At 32.0% G+C, this 14,989-nt stretch overlaps 1 protein-coding gene and 1 long non-coding RNA gene across 3 annotated transcripts in view; one reads left to right on the top strand and one right to left on the bottom strand.

The window, feature by feature from the left end:
* Positions 1-10,054, bottom strand: part of LOC118183165 (uncharacterized) — a 48,270-nt gene extending 38,216 nt beyond the window's left edge. Inside the window, exon 1 of the long non-coding RNA XR_004757193.2 lies at positions 9,748-10,054. This is a non-coding gene — a long non-coding RNA (uncharacterized LOC118183165). The remainder of the gene's footprint in view (positions 1-9,747) is intronic.
* The window catches only part of LOC118183164 (uncharacterized), a 224,488-nt gene that overhangs the window by 83,591 nt on the left and 125,908 nt on the right, over positions 1-14,989 (top strand). The window lies entirely within an intron of this gene.

Here is a 14,989-nt window from a genome sequence, read left to right as displayed (position 1 = left end):
TTAGCATTATTCAACAAAAAAGCGGCTGATGAACTTAATAATATTCTGTTATCAAATGATAGAGTAAATCGACGAATTCATGAAGTGGTAAATTTCATGAAAGAGATACTTATTCAAAAAATAAAACATAATGAGCATTTCGCATTGCAGTTGGATGAAAGTACTGATGTAACGAACTTTGTTCAATTAGTAGTTTACATACTTTTCGAAGCAAATAAACGAATTGGCGAAGCAACGTATTTATTTTGTAAATCTATTCACGATGGAGCAACTGCAAATGAAATTTCCAAAGTAATTGACAATTTTATATCTGAGAATTGTATTCCTTGGAAAACTAATTGTGCATTGCTAAACTAAAACTAAAACTGCGCACATAAAAATAAAAGTGCATTGCCCGTATGCAGTGACAATATTTTATGCCAAGAGATGGGCAGTGAACATGAAACGCTTTTGTTACATTCCGAAGTAAGATGGTTATCCAGACGGAAAGTTTTAAATAGTGTTTTTGAACTTCGATCAGAAATTCAAATTTTACTCTGTGATTCAAAATTTGAATTGGAAAAAATGTTTACTTAGTGAATTATGGTTAGAGCGTTTAGCATATTTAGCTGATATTTTTGGAAAGTTAACTGAATTGAATTTAGGATTACCAGGACAAAACGTTAATTTGTTTACCGTTAGAGATGAAATAAATGCAATAATAGAAACACTTGGAGCTAATAATCAAAGACTTAGATAATAACATTTTAAGCATTTTATCACTTTTAGAAAGTTTTCTAATCGAAAATAATTTGAAAATAAAAAAAGAAATGGCACCCTACATTAAAAATACCTTGTTTTTCATTAATACGTAATTTCATCATGTATTTTTCCGAGGATTATGAAAAAGAAAACAAGATTAGAAATTCATTTTGTTCAAATGTACCTGAAATTTGATGTCGTGAAGGAAAAGAAAAGTTCATAGAAATTTTCTGTGATCGAATTCTAAATGAAGATTTCAAAAATAGCACTTGTTAACTTTTGGCTGAACAGAAAAAAAAAAAAGAAGTTATATGCATTTCAAACAAAGCTATTTAATTTTTATTGCCATTTTGATCAACCTATTTGTGTGAACAAGCATTTTTTTCCATGTTACATTTGAAAAATAAATACAAAACAAAATTAAATGTGGATCCTAATTTACCTTTAAAACTAAGCGAAATAAATAAAAACATAACGAAATTGATCTCTCTTAAACAGGTCCAAATTTCACACTAAATTTTAAAGTAATATAACGTAAACTCATTTTTTACGTGTTCATATTTTATAGAAATAGAGAATAGGCTGTACAAATTGCAAAACATGTATTTTGTTTTAATACTTCTATTGAGAAAGTGAAAAATAAATTTTGCAGTTTTTGTTTAGATGGTATGCATTAGTCAAAATGTTGAGAAACGCTTTTATACAGAATTCAATATGTGAATTAATGTAATTATAAATCTTTTAATTCCACCTTATTCATCCAGGACAGCTAAATAAAACTGAATTCTTTCCCTCTTATCCATGCGAGCAATATGATTAAACGACAAATGTATTTCCACTTCAGAGTGAGAAATTAATACGCAAATTTTTGTTTTCTTTTGATATTAAAATTTAAATTAAATATTATTTTTATTTTCTGTCTCATTATTCAAATCTGCTAGATCAGTTTTGAACTCTTCGTCAATGAAAATTAATGTTTCTTTCCCCCTCAGTGTAATTGTATTCATCTTTCATAGACATTTCACCTACGTAACGAAATAATCAGATTATTAAAGTTTATTTGCAGTCTTGCAGTTTTCCATTTCATTGTTTGCTTTAAATTTTGAGGTTTACTAATCATATCAAATATTCGTAACATATTTCTTCCCCTCAATGATTTAAATTGGCTTAGTACTCCTACTCACTTCAACCAATAAACTGGTTTGTTATCCGATAACTGTTCAATTTATCTTTTGTTAATTCGTTCTTTATATAATTTTTAGCTTACATTTTATTTGCCTATTTAGGTCACTTTTGCATGCCTCATTCAACTTAAGAGCATCCCACGTTCGTTCTATCTCAAGATTTATTCAACAGAGTTCCTTTCAGGCCGTTTAAGGATACTGTTTACTCTCTCGATGTTTTACAACTTCTTAAACTTTTGTTTACTTTCCCATATAAAATAAAGCTCTAGACGTATATAGACCTAAGAAGAATCAGGATTAAGATTATTCAGATTATGGCAGAACAAACAAGGGCTTAAGGTAAAGGTAACAGACCTCGTACAAAAGGGCGATTTTGGCTAAAAAATCTCATTTTTTATTTCGTATTTTTAAAGGCCACACTTTAGCTATCGAAAACAACTTTTGTTTTCTTGGCATGCTTATTAGAAGTGGAGATATACCAGTTTTACTGAGAGAAGACAAACCGGAAGTTATCATTCGCAACAGCGGAAGTGAAAGATTAAAGAGCAAATTAAAAATGCAATTTCCGCTCTTTTTTATGCTATTTGTTAACTAAGTGATTTTAAACATTTCAATTAGTCTGGAGAATCTGACAAAGTACTTTTATTAGGAAATTTTTAATTTTCGTTCGGCTACGTGAATAGTTGTAAGTATATGTCATATAATATTAATTTGAGAACTTTAAATACGATTTTTGATCATTTTATTTTTATGATTTATGTTCATATCAACCATTATAAATCTAAAAATTCCTTAGAGAATCATTTGAAATTTTGCACATAAAGTTTGTATATTATTATGCATGATGTAGACTAAGAGTTCAAAAAATAGTCTTACAGAATTTAAATTATGTAATTTTTCCTTCAATAGTGTATGCATTTAAAAAAAAAATCTGTGTTGATTAACATATTTTACCATACATTACTACTGAATCTATATTATCCAATTATTCTACTTCTGGAACCATAAGTACACTTATTTTTCATATATAAAATAAAGTAAAAAAATATCATCATTATTTTCTTGTTAGTGATGGTTGACATTTTTGTCAATGCCGATGTAAAATTTTCAGTTTTTTGCATAAATTTCACAAAATAAGGAATTTTGTTTCACTTTCTTAGTAATTATATTTAAGTGAGAATGAAATCCAATAAAAAATCTTATAAATTCAGAAATATAACAAACATTTTGAGAAAAGCCTTTCGAACGACGTCAATTACCTAGTAGAAGAAAATGTGAAACGCTTGTACTAGCACTGCACATGGAGATGTGTTTAGGAAATTAATTGTTCCTTTTATTCATTTATATATATGTATATATATATACATAGCGTCAGCATGCGTAGATACGGCGTTCGCATCATGTGAAAAAAATTGATAATAAGCTAGCGTATAAATAATTTAGGGAGAGAAAGGTCAAATATAAGTAACATCATAATAAATGTTTTAATAATTTTTAATACGCACTTTAAGTATGTAAAGAATGAAAATCAGTTTCATAACTATACAATGAAAAAAAAAGCAACAAAATTTAATAGCTTTATTTGAAATGCCTTTAAATCCTTTTTTCCGGTTCAGCCAAAAGTTAACAAGTGTGTTATTTTTAAATCTACAGTTAGGGTTCAATCACAGGAAATTTCTATCAATTGTTCTTTTTCTTCACGAGATTTTTGAATTTAATAGTTAAAAATAGTTTGTGTGTTTACGTGTCACCACCGATTGAAAATCACTGCTTTATATAGAAATAATAATTTAATTATATTAGAATTTTTGATCTAATAAATTTGGAAATGCCCATAAACAAAGCAAAATTTAATCATTTTATAAATTACTATTTTTCATTATTAATTTTTATTAAAATTTTGAATGCTTGATATTAAGTATTTAATACAAAATATTATGCCTTTTGAAAAAGGCTTTTAAAATGTAGTAATATCCTTTCGTTTTGAGTGCTTGCATGTAAGAACAAGGAAAAATGTTAAAATAAAAAATTGAAAATTCAAGGGAAAGACTAAAAATTTTAGTTTTGGGGAAATTCTAGAACTTTTTATTCCCATTTCCGCTGCAGAATTTGTTTCCTTCTTAATATTCAGAAACAGGAATCAAACGCTTTGCTATCTCGAAAAATTTTATGATTCTTTTTCTTCATATTCATTACATTTGCGCATCTGATTTATATATTCGTAGTATGCTTTCGTTTGGTTCCTAGTAATCTTTTTAGCAAAAGATTAATATATTACTTTTTCTGCTATCATTACTCGTGTTTCAATATATTTTTTATCGAATTTCCCGATTTGAAGATGTCTTGTAACTATTAATGTACATTTAATACCAGAACCGCAGGATAAGTTACGGTTACATCAAGAAGAACTAAAAAAATAAAGGGAGAACGAAATAATCAAAATTTTATACATTTTCAAACAAGAATTGATACCCCAAGGGCTCCATTAGTCTTAAAAGCCTCCGGAGAATGAACAATTGAGCGATTTACAGCAACCACCTACAGAATAAGCAAGTGATATCAGTAGTGGTTTAAGTCAGTCATTTTTAGACAGTCTGAAGCTTTTATGCGAAAATAATATGAAGGGGTATTTATACGTAATGTATATAAATGTAAGAACATCTTACGAACAAAACTGGATTACTTCCTAAATTCAATAAACCTGGGCCAAATCCTGAATTTCAACCTGATAACATTTTATTTAATAATGAAATAAGAGAAGTGAATATTGAGACCTAAAAGAACTTTGTATCTATGATTATTGGGCCAAGTATAAAAACTAAACAAATGAAAAACAAATTGAGTGAAATCTGAATTTCTACCCTTTTTGTGTATTTGTTGATCAGACTAACTGATTACAAATTTATCATTACTTAAATACTGCGTGACTTTATTATCATAAAATTATGCCTAAGAACAATAAAAACTTTATATTAAAATTAAAAAAAAACGTTTATAGTAAGATATAATTATGCATTGACTCGATAAAATAACTATGTATATCATAATGAATATTTTAATCTCACGAGATTATATTTGTTAGAAAGGCTTTCATGCTATTAAATTTTTTTTTCCTACATTTAAATCTTTCGGAGCAAAGTAGACCTAAACACACGTGCATTCAGATCGCACGAACGCCTGCTTCCTTTTTCTACCTGATGCTTTGTTAGTGCATGACTAATTGGTTTCAGAAGTTATTAAATGATATGCGAATCATTCTTTTTAACCGACTAAAAGTAGCACTCTTATTTCACTGTTTAACTTTGTCAAAAATTTTATATACTGCATTTTGTTTGAAATATTATATTTTAACAATATATACTTCGTTAAAAATATACGATAAAGCAAACAATTCTGTACTACTCGTGTGCGTAATTACGAGAATTTGCAAATTATGTTTATTTTTCTGAAACTTATTGAACCACAGGTACAAATTATACTGCCAAATAATTATGCAGATATTCAGAGACGAATACATAAGCGTACATGGGCATCTCTGAGGAGCTGTGATTGTGGAGGAGATAAACGCTTATTACGGGTTTTAGGCGATTTCTGTGTTCGTATTCCTGAATAATATTCGACCTGGTTCGCCCAAGAGTTGGGTAAATTTTTTAAAGCATCTGGTAAAATGAGTAACCTCGAAGTATGGATGGCAAAAAGAGATGGAAAATCGTCTACTGATTGGAGACAGGCCACCCACAAGCGCAGGTGGCTGCAGATCCCAATGTAACAACCAGTAACGTCTGGAATTTGTGGGAATAATTTCAGTACCCTGGATTCATATCAAAAAGCACTGGAGAAGGTCGAATAAGATCTATAACGATGAATAAGAATCCTTATTTGGTACTTTCAGCTCGACGACGAAGAATTGCTACAGCTTTACAACTCTCACATGAGTTGTATGCTGCCTTTGAAACCCCAGTTTCATGCCTAAAATGCCTAAAAGCTTCATGATAGCGCCTTAAACCGGAATCTAGTGGAGTGTCGTACTTTTTATAGCTTTCACCCTGGACAATGATTCTCAGTGTAACCGTATCTGGAAAAGCCTGGAACACGATACATCACCCTTTCATCAGAGAAAATTATCTTTACCTTGTTGGAGCTGTACTGGGCAGGCATTATGATGGACGGCCGCAACCTCTGCCTCAGTCTAATAAATGTTCCCTGACTGCTCTGTTGTACAGAGAGCAGACCTTAGAACCTTACGTTCGACTCTTAAGGAGAACAGTTTGTCTTGGGATTATGTTAATGGACGGCGACACTCGTCCACCATAGGTTTCAACTGGTCGACAATTACTTGGAAAATGAGGCTATTTATCACATGGATTATTCATCCAGATTTTCTGGCCCTATACCTATACAGCGGGACTGGGTACCTACCCGTAACCCATACAACATGGTGAGCTTGTGAGGGCAATGTCATCTCGCCTTTCCCTCCGAGAACCAGCCCAAAGTTGAAAACTGACTTGTTTTTGTTTTGAAGTGGGATCGACTACAACAGGAACTCCTCAACTGCTTCCTGTGGAGTATGCCGTCATATGTGCGATCTGCCGGATTGTGAAAGGAGACCATACCCTATATTAGAATTATTTTCAGTTTGTTATCAGAAGTTGGATTTTGACTTCCCCTGGAGTATGAGCTTTACTGATAATCCTGTTTACATTAATTTACATTAGAACGGTACACTGAGCAAAAAATAAATAAGTAAATAAAAAATAAGAAATAAAAAAAAATGAGACAATTCGATATCTTCCGTTCTACTGGAACGATTGACTAAATTCAAATTGCGTTTTTCATGTATCGAAAGCGCGACTTATGTTATATATTCAATTTATATATAGCATTGTTATAATATAGGCATTTCAACACAAAATCGGACCTTTTTCTGAAATTACAAGACAATTTTTTTTCCATATAAATTACAAGACAATTTTCTACGACTCAAATTATGCCATAGAGCCAAATTTTGTAAAAATCAAACAAGTAGTTTTTAAAATATTAGCTCTCAAAATTTTAGCTCCTCAGTGTTAATTGAATTTGATATATATTTATTAATACCTCTTTTTTAAAAAAAACTTGTTTGGTTCTTCCTTACACATTTCGAAATTTAGGTTCATTCCGAATAAAAGTCGTTCATTTTTTATGATTTACTTTTAAAATTTGTATTTGTAAATATTTTATAAATTTTTCGAAATAATTACTGGTATAATTTTTTTAAGCGATAATAACACCAAATGTGGTTCAGGCACTTTATTGAAATTATTTGAAAGTATGAACGATGACATTTTTTCCACACGTATTCAGTTTAAAAAAGGACAATACGTTCCTATAAATTAAGAAGTTCTTAGCGCAAGCGGAAAAATATGCGCCAAGATAAATTGCTGCGTTGCTTCACTAAGTTTTACAAAATTTAATATTTATGCGTAATTTGAGTCTTCGAATCGAAATTAAAAAAAAAAAAAAAATGGCATGTCGTTTCAGAAAAAGTATGATTTTGTATCAAAATACCTATATTAGAACAATGCTATATCTAAATATACTGCATATCCTAAATCGCGCTTTCGAGACATGAAAAACGCAAATGAATTTCGTCAATCTCCCCAGTAGAATGGGAGATATAGAACTGTCCCACTTTTTTTCCCCGCAGTTGACATGTCTTTCTCTGTTATATATATATTAAATTTGATTAAAGTCCGTCCATTAGTTTTCAAAAATTCACCATAATGGGCGAACGATCTTAATTTAGCACACTGGTGTACTTATTTAGCCACCAGAAAATACGTTAACCCAGTTACTTCGATTTTGCGGATGTTTCTTTTAGTACGGTTTTCAGTTAGTACAGATATCTGAAGTTCAGTTGCATATTTGTTCTTTACATTCACAAATTTCACTTGAAACTTTATATAAAACTTATGAAAGTTGGGTTGAGTGTAAAAAAATAAATAATGTTCTACATATAAGACATTTTGCTAAAGATTCAATAATTTTAATTTACTTAAAATTATAATTGAATTCCAAAGCTCTAACAATAAAAATGCCAGTGCTAATGCATATTAAATAAAAATGGCATTGTTAACTCCCGCAATGTTAATCTGTTCTAAACTGCGAACAGTATATTTTCAAAATACCAATGTTAATGCATATTAAATAAAAATTGATAACGTTAGCACACGCAGTGTTAATATGCTTTAAAATGCGAATAATATATTTGCATTTCATTTACGTCATAATACAATTTATTACATTTTACTTGATTCAGACGCATTGGTCTGTTTGTCAGTTAAAGCATAATATATTTATGATATAAATAAGATAAGTTATGTGTTGTTCAAAATTGTTTTTAATGAACAAACTTAAATTTCAATACCATAGAATAAGAAAATTGGTCCATTAAATTTGTTACTGTTGCTAAGATTTGTTTTCAGCAAAGCAAGTATTGCATTCAAAATTGGATAAATTTTTTTGTAAAAGAGTTTTCAACAGATTTTATAGAATTTCCCTTGAATGGAAATTTTCGAATTTTGTAGAATCTCGATTTTTCATACTATGTATATTATGAAATGTAGTAATATAAATATATATATATGAAATGTAGTAGGATGAGTTAATTGCATAGATATTGATTCATAATGACGAGCAAAGTTGGCAGACAAGGCAGATGAAATATTTATTTTTATCAAATAAACAATTTCCACATTAATTGCGTCATTTCAAGAACATTTACATTTTTGCATTTTTAATATTTCCGCAATAAGAAGAAAGCGGAGATGCAGCGTTCTAGCGTGAACGGAAGTAGAGGCTTATTAAAAGATAGATTTCTGTTCTCGAAATTTTGAGTTATCCGAATTAGCTACGACATCATTTTTATGAACATAGGTGAGAAAAATTAAATAATGATACGATTACAACAGTAGGGAATGCATTCGACTAAATGCATGATATTAGAAGAACATCCGGGCTTCCTTAAAATATAACTGAAGGTTCTGGAACTGATAAATGTGTCAGCCTTAGCTTATAAAATAGCGATAGTAAAAGTTCTGTCAACTCAAGATGGATGACGAGTTATATCTTTGGTATAAAAGCAACCTAACATTCTCGAAAACAAATGCATCATCGATGGATAACCAGTAAGTAAAATAACGGTTCTTTCTTCGCTGAAGTGTAGGCTCGATATAAATTTTCGATCCTGTTCAAAAACGACTATCTTGCAGATTCAATATGGATCATATCTAAGTCACATAGAGCTAACAGCCAAGTCGCCAAAGATATTTTTAGTACTTATATATCTTGTCCTGAGAAACTTCAGAGAGCAAGAGATGAGATTTACATTGTTCAATGTATTTTACAGAGGCGTTTCATTCTACTCGCCTATCATTGCTGACAGCGCATAATGTTACAATAAGATAATATGATGCCAAATTTATCAAAACTGGCTTTATGCAAAGTGGTGCAACATTATTGACCCAGAGGAGTCATCTTTTCCGCTTAAACGGGCTGCTGATAGATCATGGGTGAGATGTCAGAAACATAAAACCATCCTGTCATCTTAAAAATTAAGTTTGTTCATGCTGAAAATTAATGAAATAAGGGGCAGATTATGGAAAAGATACATATGTAAAATTCAATAGGAAATAAATAAGTAAAACATTAGTAGCGATAAAACAAATTGTCACCTTAAAAGGTTATCTTTAATGCTGTATTAAAAGAGTGTAACTCTTGGCAAATAAGTAATATGGAAGGCACTATATATGCTTACGAAAAAGAAGTCTATAAACTGACTTACACATGTTTTCCTCGAGTAGAATTCCAAACAGAACTTTTCTCTTTTTTTGCTTTCTAGCTCTCCAGTCTTTTTTCCTTTTGTACAGTCGACGTATTTGTTCCATTACTACGCAGTAACCGGAAGAACAAAAGAATGATAGTTAGGGGTGGCGGAATGGGAGCAGAGGGTGCATCCAGGGTAAGTGTTCTACTACGCGACAGCTCGGGCTGCGCAGGTGGGCTCTTCCAGAGACGGTTCTGATTGTCTACCAATCAGCGAAAGAAAGGAAACCCAGTTTAAGTGACATCTACACACGTGGACAAGACGCAGAGTACTTTTGTTTTTATCCGATTCTTTTCTGGTGTGATTTGATGGAGTTAGTTTCATCCAGTTTTCTATCTTAGCTTTATATTTGCTGAAACTGTATTACCTAGGTGGAATTAGGAGAATTGGGTCACTTATTTGTATAATAGAATTCCTGGAGTTTTATGAAACATGTAATGCGCATAAAAACTTCTTGAAACTGCACTGCTATGCTGCTCGCAAACAAATAGTTTCACAACTATTTCAAGCAATTCTTATATTTCGTAATAGGCTTTGAGCTCAATATGATGTTCGTGTGGGAAGGAATAGGGGATTGAGCATCAGAATTCTTAAATAGTATTCGAAGATGCAGAGCCTGTTTCCAAAGTCTAAATTTAAAATTAATATGTTTGGGATTATTTGAATTAAGATTTACATTTTAAGTAACGATGATGCTAAATTAAATTTATAAATTAAAAAAAAATATGAAAAAGAAGGGTAAAATTCATTGCACCCAAACTGTTGAAGTGTCATTATCAGAAAAATATCTCTCCGTTATTTCATTTTCCAATAGTAAAATATTTCTTGCCGTCTCGTTGACAAAATATTCAAGTAGCGACTTTAAAAAAGGAAGTGTAGTTGAAGAAATCTATGAGATTAATAGGTTAATAGAAGTAAGATATTTCCTGTTTCATTTTTAAGCTTTCCGGCGTTGTTTCGGATAAATCCTTTTCTGTGTTTATAGGAGATTTTTCAGCATCTCACTTTGATCAAGGCAACTTTTATCGAACTGGCGATGAACTGTACTGTTACAAATATTTCGATCAGGGAGCTAGATATGAGAACATTTAATCAATGAAGAGACTTGTATTAGCTTGAACTATAAAGTAATCCTGGTTTTTGAACAGTAGTAGATTTAATCTGGTTACGGTATCTCTTCATCGGGATCAAAGACTGATAATATATAGCATTCTGCCAATCTAACCAGACGTGCTTTTACAAGATATTTTGTTTTAAGTAGAAAATTGCGAGGGACATGTCGAAAGTTCCAGAAACTAAGGTATATATATATATTTCTTTAATTTCGTCAGTTTTCACCAATATTAGAACAATTATTATTAATTCACCAAATTTTAATAAAATATAAAAAAATTAATTTAATACACTTATTCCAACAAAAAATGTTTTAGAATTCACAAATTTACAACACATGTTTTTTAACGACTCCTCAAAGAACGTTTTCGGTTTCTTTTCAATCCACTTTTTGAAGTCGGGGTTAAGTTCTCCAATCGAATACATCGTAAAGATTTTTTAAATGTGGGAACAAAATGCAAAAACAAAATACTTCTTGCAGATATTCAAAAATATCTGAAGTTTTCACACACACACACACAAAAAAAAAAAAAAAAAAAAAAAAAAGGTGATTCCTCTTAGAACCTTTCGTGGTCCAAAAAACAGTGCTGCAAAAATTCGGTTGTACCAGTCAAACAACTGAATAATATTGAACATGATGGTTCCATAAACAAATCAAGATTTCTTCCTGGTCGATATCGTTACCCGTAAGTTTAAGGAATTGAACAAGAGCTTAGTTTCCAGAAATTTGGAAACACCTTTCTTATATGATATTTTTAATTTTATTTATTTAGTTATTACGTAAGGAAGAAAAACTAAACTGTGAGGTTGAAGTAAGTACTAAGCTAAGGCAGAGTTAGGTCCCGATAAACTCTTTTTACATGTTTCGTATAAGATATCTTTCACACGGCAATTCATGCTTACATTGTGTACAAATTAAAGCATTCTTGGCTGTTAGAATCTTTTTTTTAATTCTCATGTAGCACTCATAATGCAGCTGTGTAAATTCAAAGTAACATGATTTTTTTTTTTTTTTTCTTCTCTTCAAGGAGCGCGATAGCTGAAAGCGATTAGGCCAGATTGAAGTCGGGCTGCTTGCAAACCAATTAAGTATACATATCGACGTTTTCAGACCAAATGGTCGTTAGCCCAGAAGGGCTATTAGTCTCGAAACGGCCTTTTACATCGAATCACTATAAACGGCCGTATCACTTTATACTTGTAAATTGTTGCCACCGAGCATTATGGCCCTGTACTATATTTAAAGAAATTAAATAATGAAGAATCTGCATGAATGTATGTATGCTTTTCGCTTTGTGAGAAAAATAATGTTACCGAGAGCCATCCAATTTTGAATAACGTAGTGCTCCAACTCTAATATAGGCACCTGGGAGCCCGAATCTTCAATTACGAATTGTTTTGTCAGTTATTTCACATTTCTTAAACTTTAACGAATTTTTGATTAAGAAACTCAAAGATTAAAGGCGAGCAGTGGCAACACTCTGTACGGAATGAAATATTCAATACGGGTTCGTGGGTTTGGAGTGATTGAAGACTACACTTGATGAAGTATCGAAACACAATTTATTTGCCTGTATTACTCAGGACAACTTCAATGACACGTTTACCGTCGTCGAAAAACTACGACAAGCACGCTGAAACAATCAGCAACACAGCCTTCAGACTGTCAGACTATAACGGCGAAGGCAGCTTCATGGCAAAGCTTTAGAGTACAGCTTCCGACTCGGTTCGGTCGTTCTCGGAATTCAACGTGATCTCGAGACTCTCCAAGGTGCAACACGTGATGCACTAAGAGATTCTCTCGATGCATTCGACGACCAACTCGACACTAGACTGATAATCAACTGGATAGACTCTCGATCGACTCCTACACCGCGTACAAGCAGGGTTTATATAGATTTTTGGGCTGCCTTCGAGAACATTGGGGGCCAAACCGGTAAGAATTCGTTCTAGAAGGTACTCCATCTGTTTATGGCATATCGTAAATTTTTATCGCCAAATAGGTGATTTCACGCCAAACCCGGTAATCCTGCCCCTCCTTACCGTTTTCTGGCAACCCTAAACCCGCTCTGCGGAAGTTACCTTACCGCAGCTGCACATTTCTTAGCAATATTTTTATAATACGCTAGTCTGTGTATCGAATTTTTTTAAATATTTTTAGCCAAAAGGGGCTTTAGCCAAATGTTCTTGAAACGAGCATGTATGTAAATGTAAGAACGCTCCTTTGGCCGTAATACAAAATCTGAAAGCTTTCATACATTTTTTAAAATTATTCTTTGATTTTTTACAGAACGCTATTATTTTCTAAATACGGTTATCCATACTGTATACATTTTATGTGTAATTTCAGTTGAAATCAGTGCACTTTCAAGGGAAATTTCATTTTTGAAATTTATAAGGCATTTCTCCCACCTTCTTAGCGTGCCTTCGTGGTGTAGTGGTTCTGCACGCTGGGCCGGTATTCCAGAGGTCCGTGGTTCGATTCCTGGCGAAGGCGCTTGCATATTTTTCATCTCTCCTGCTTCAAAAAATACCTAATATCTCTACAGTGGCGCCCGAACTAAAAGGCTTGTGGATGATGAATCTCCACACCCAGGATTTGGCGATTGGGTCCCCTAAAACCACAGTCGCTCTTTAAAAGGGGGAGTATGTAAGGTATTTTTCCCACCTTCTTAGCGTGCTTTTGTGGTGTAATGGTTCTGCACGCTAGGCCGGTATTCCAGAGTTCCGTGGTTCGATTCCCGGCGAAGGCGATTGCTCATTTTTCAACTTGCCTGCTTCCAAAAATAACGTAATGACTCCAAATTTATTCGTCAATTTATAAAATTTTCTCTCTGCTGTTGTGGATATTGCAGGTAGATAAAATAAGGTATTTCGTTTTAACTACCATAAAGTATAATAAGTTACTAAATAAATAAAAACACTTTTTGTTACGTTCTTTTAAGTAACCTGGAATTCGTAATTAAAGAAATGTTTTAATATTCCTCACATTTTTTTGAAGTTTTGATAAAAAGAAATTGAATTAAATGCAGGAAGTATTTTACACTAGCTCTTGGTGAAAAAAACCACAAAAGCACATGCTCATTTGTGATGTTTTGATAACAAGAAATTGGATTAAATGAAATAACTAATTTGTACTTGCTCTTGATGAAAGAACCGTAAAATCTTACACTCATTTGTGATATATTCAATTTACTCAATCTTTTTTTTCCTTCTCTAATTAACTTTTAACTAAATAAAAGAATACACATACAGATAACATCGCAATTAGGTTCACATTATCTTCCGGAAGCGTCAGAATACTTCTGTCAAAATTTTTAGTTCCTTATAATTTTCACAATCGTTCTGCTTCTATTTTCATGCAGATAAGAGAACAAGGGAGGGGGAAGAAAAAATTCGCTGGGCATTTCTACTAAAATTAATCACCCTAGATTTTTTTAAACATCAGTAAAATAACATAATCTGGGCATAAATGTACGAAAGTTGCCCAAAATGATATGGAAATGAGTTCACTGAGCGATGTTGGGGTAATTACATAACGTATTCCCTCCAGTTAATGATTTGAATTATAGGATATTTCGCATCGCTTAACCTGTTCTTCCGAATATTCTACGTTTCCTTTTTACTTATGGAAATTTATTGAGATCTTCAAAAATAAATATTTAAATTACAGTTTTGCATTTTTTTCGCATCCGAGATCATAATGCATGTAATTCTATGTTGGAGCCATTTTCGCCTCTTGCGACATTGATTGCAGCCGGAATCAATGTATTCTCTCTGCTTCGTTTGTTATTCTCTTCTAAATCCAAGACATAGCAAGAAATTAATATCGAATTACTGCTTTTGAAACGGGTTTCTTATTCATTATCTGAGACCATTTCCGTACGGAAATCCATTAGAGACTGATGAGATGGTGAAAACTAATTTAGTAGGAATCGCCATCTGGTATTGAAAATGAATAAAAAGGAAGCACTTTATTTCAATAAGACAGAAATCAAAAACGAAAAATCACGGGAAATTATTTTTAAATTATGTGACTCTCCATAGTGTTTCTCAACTCCCCATTCTTTTATTTTATGATACGGAG

This window comes from Stegodyphus dumicola, chromosome 3 (genome assembly GCF_044657685.1).
Source record: "Stegodyphus dumicola isolate Sdum_Otavi_A_Nest chromosome 3, ASM4465768v1".
Taxonomy (NCBI): Eukaryota; Metazoa; Arthropoda; class Arachnida; order Araneae; family Eresidae; genus Stegodyphus; species Stegodyphus dumicola.
Note: the sequence above shows the minus strand (reverse complement) of the source record. Positions and strands in the feature narration are given on the sequence as shown.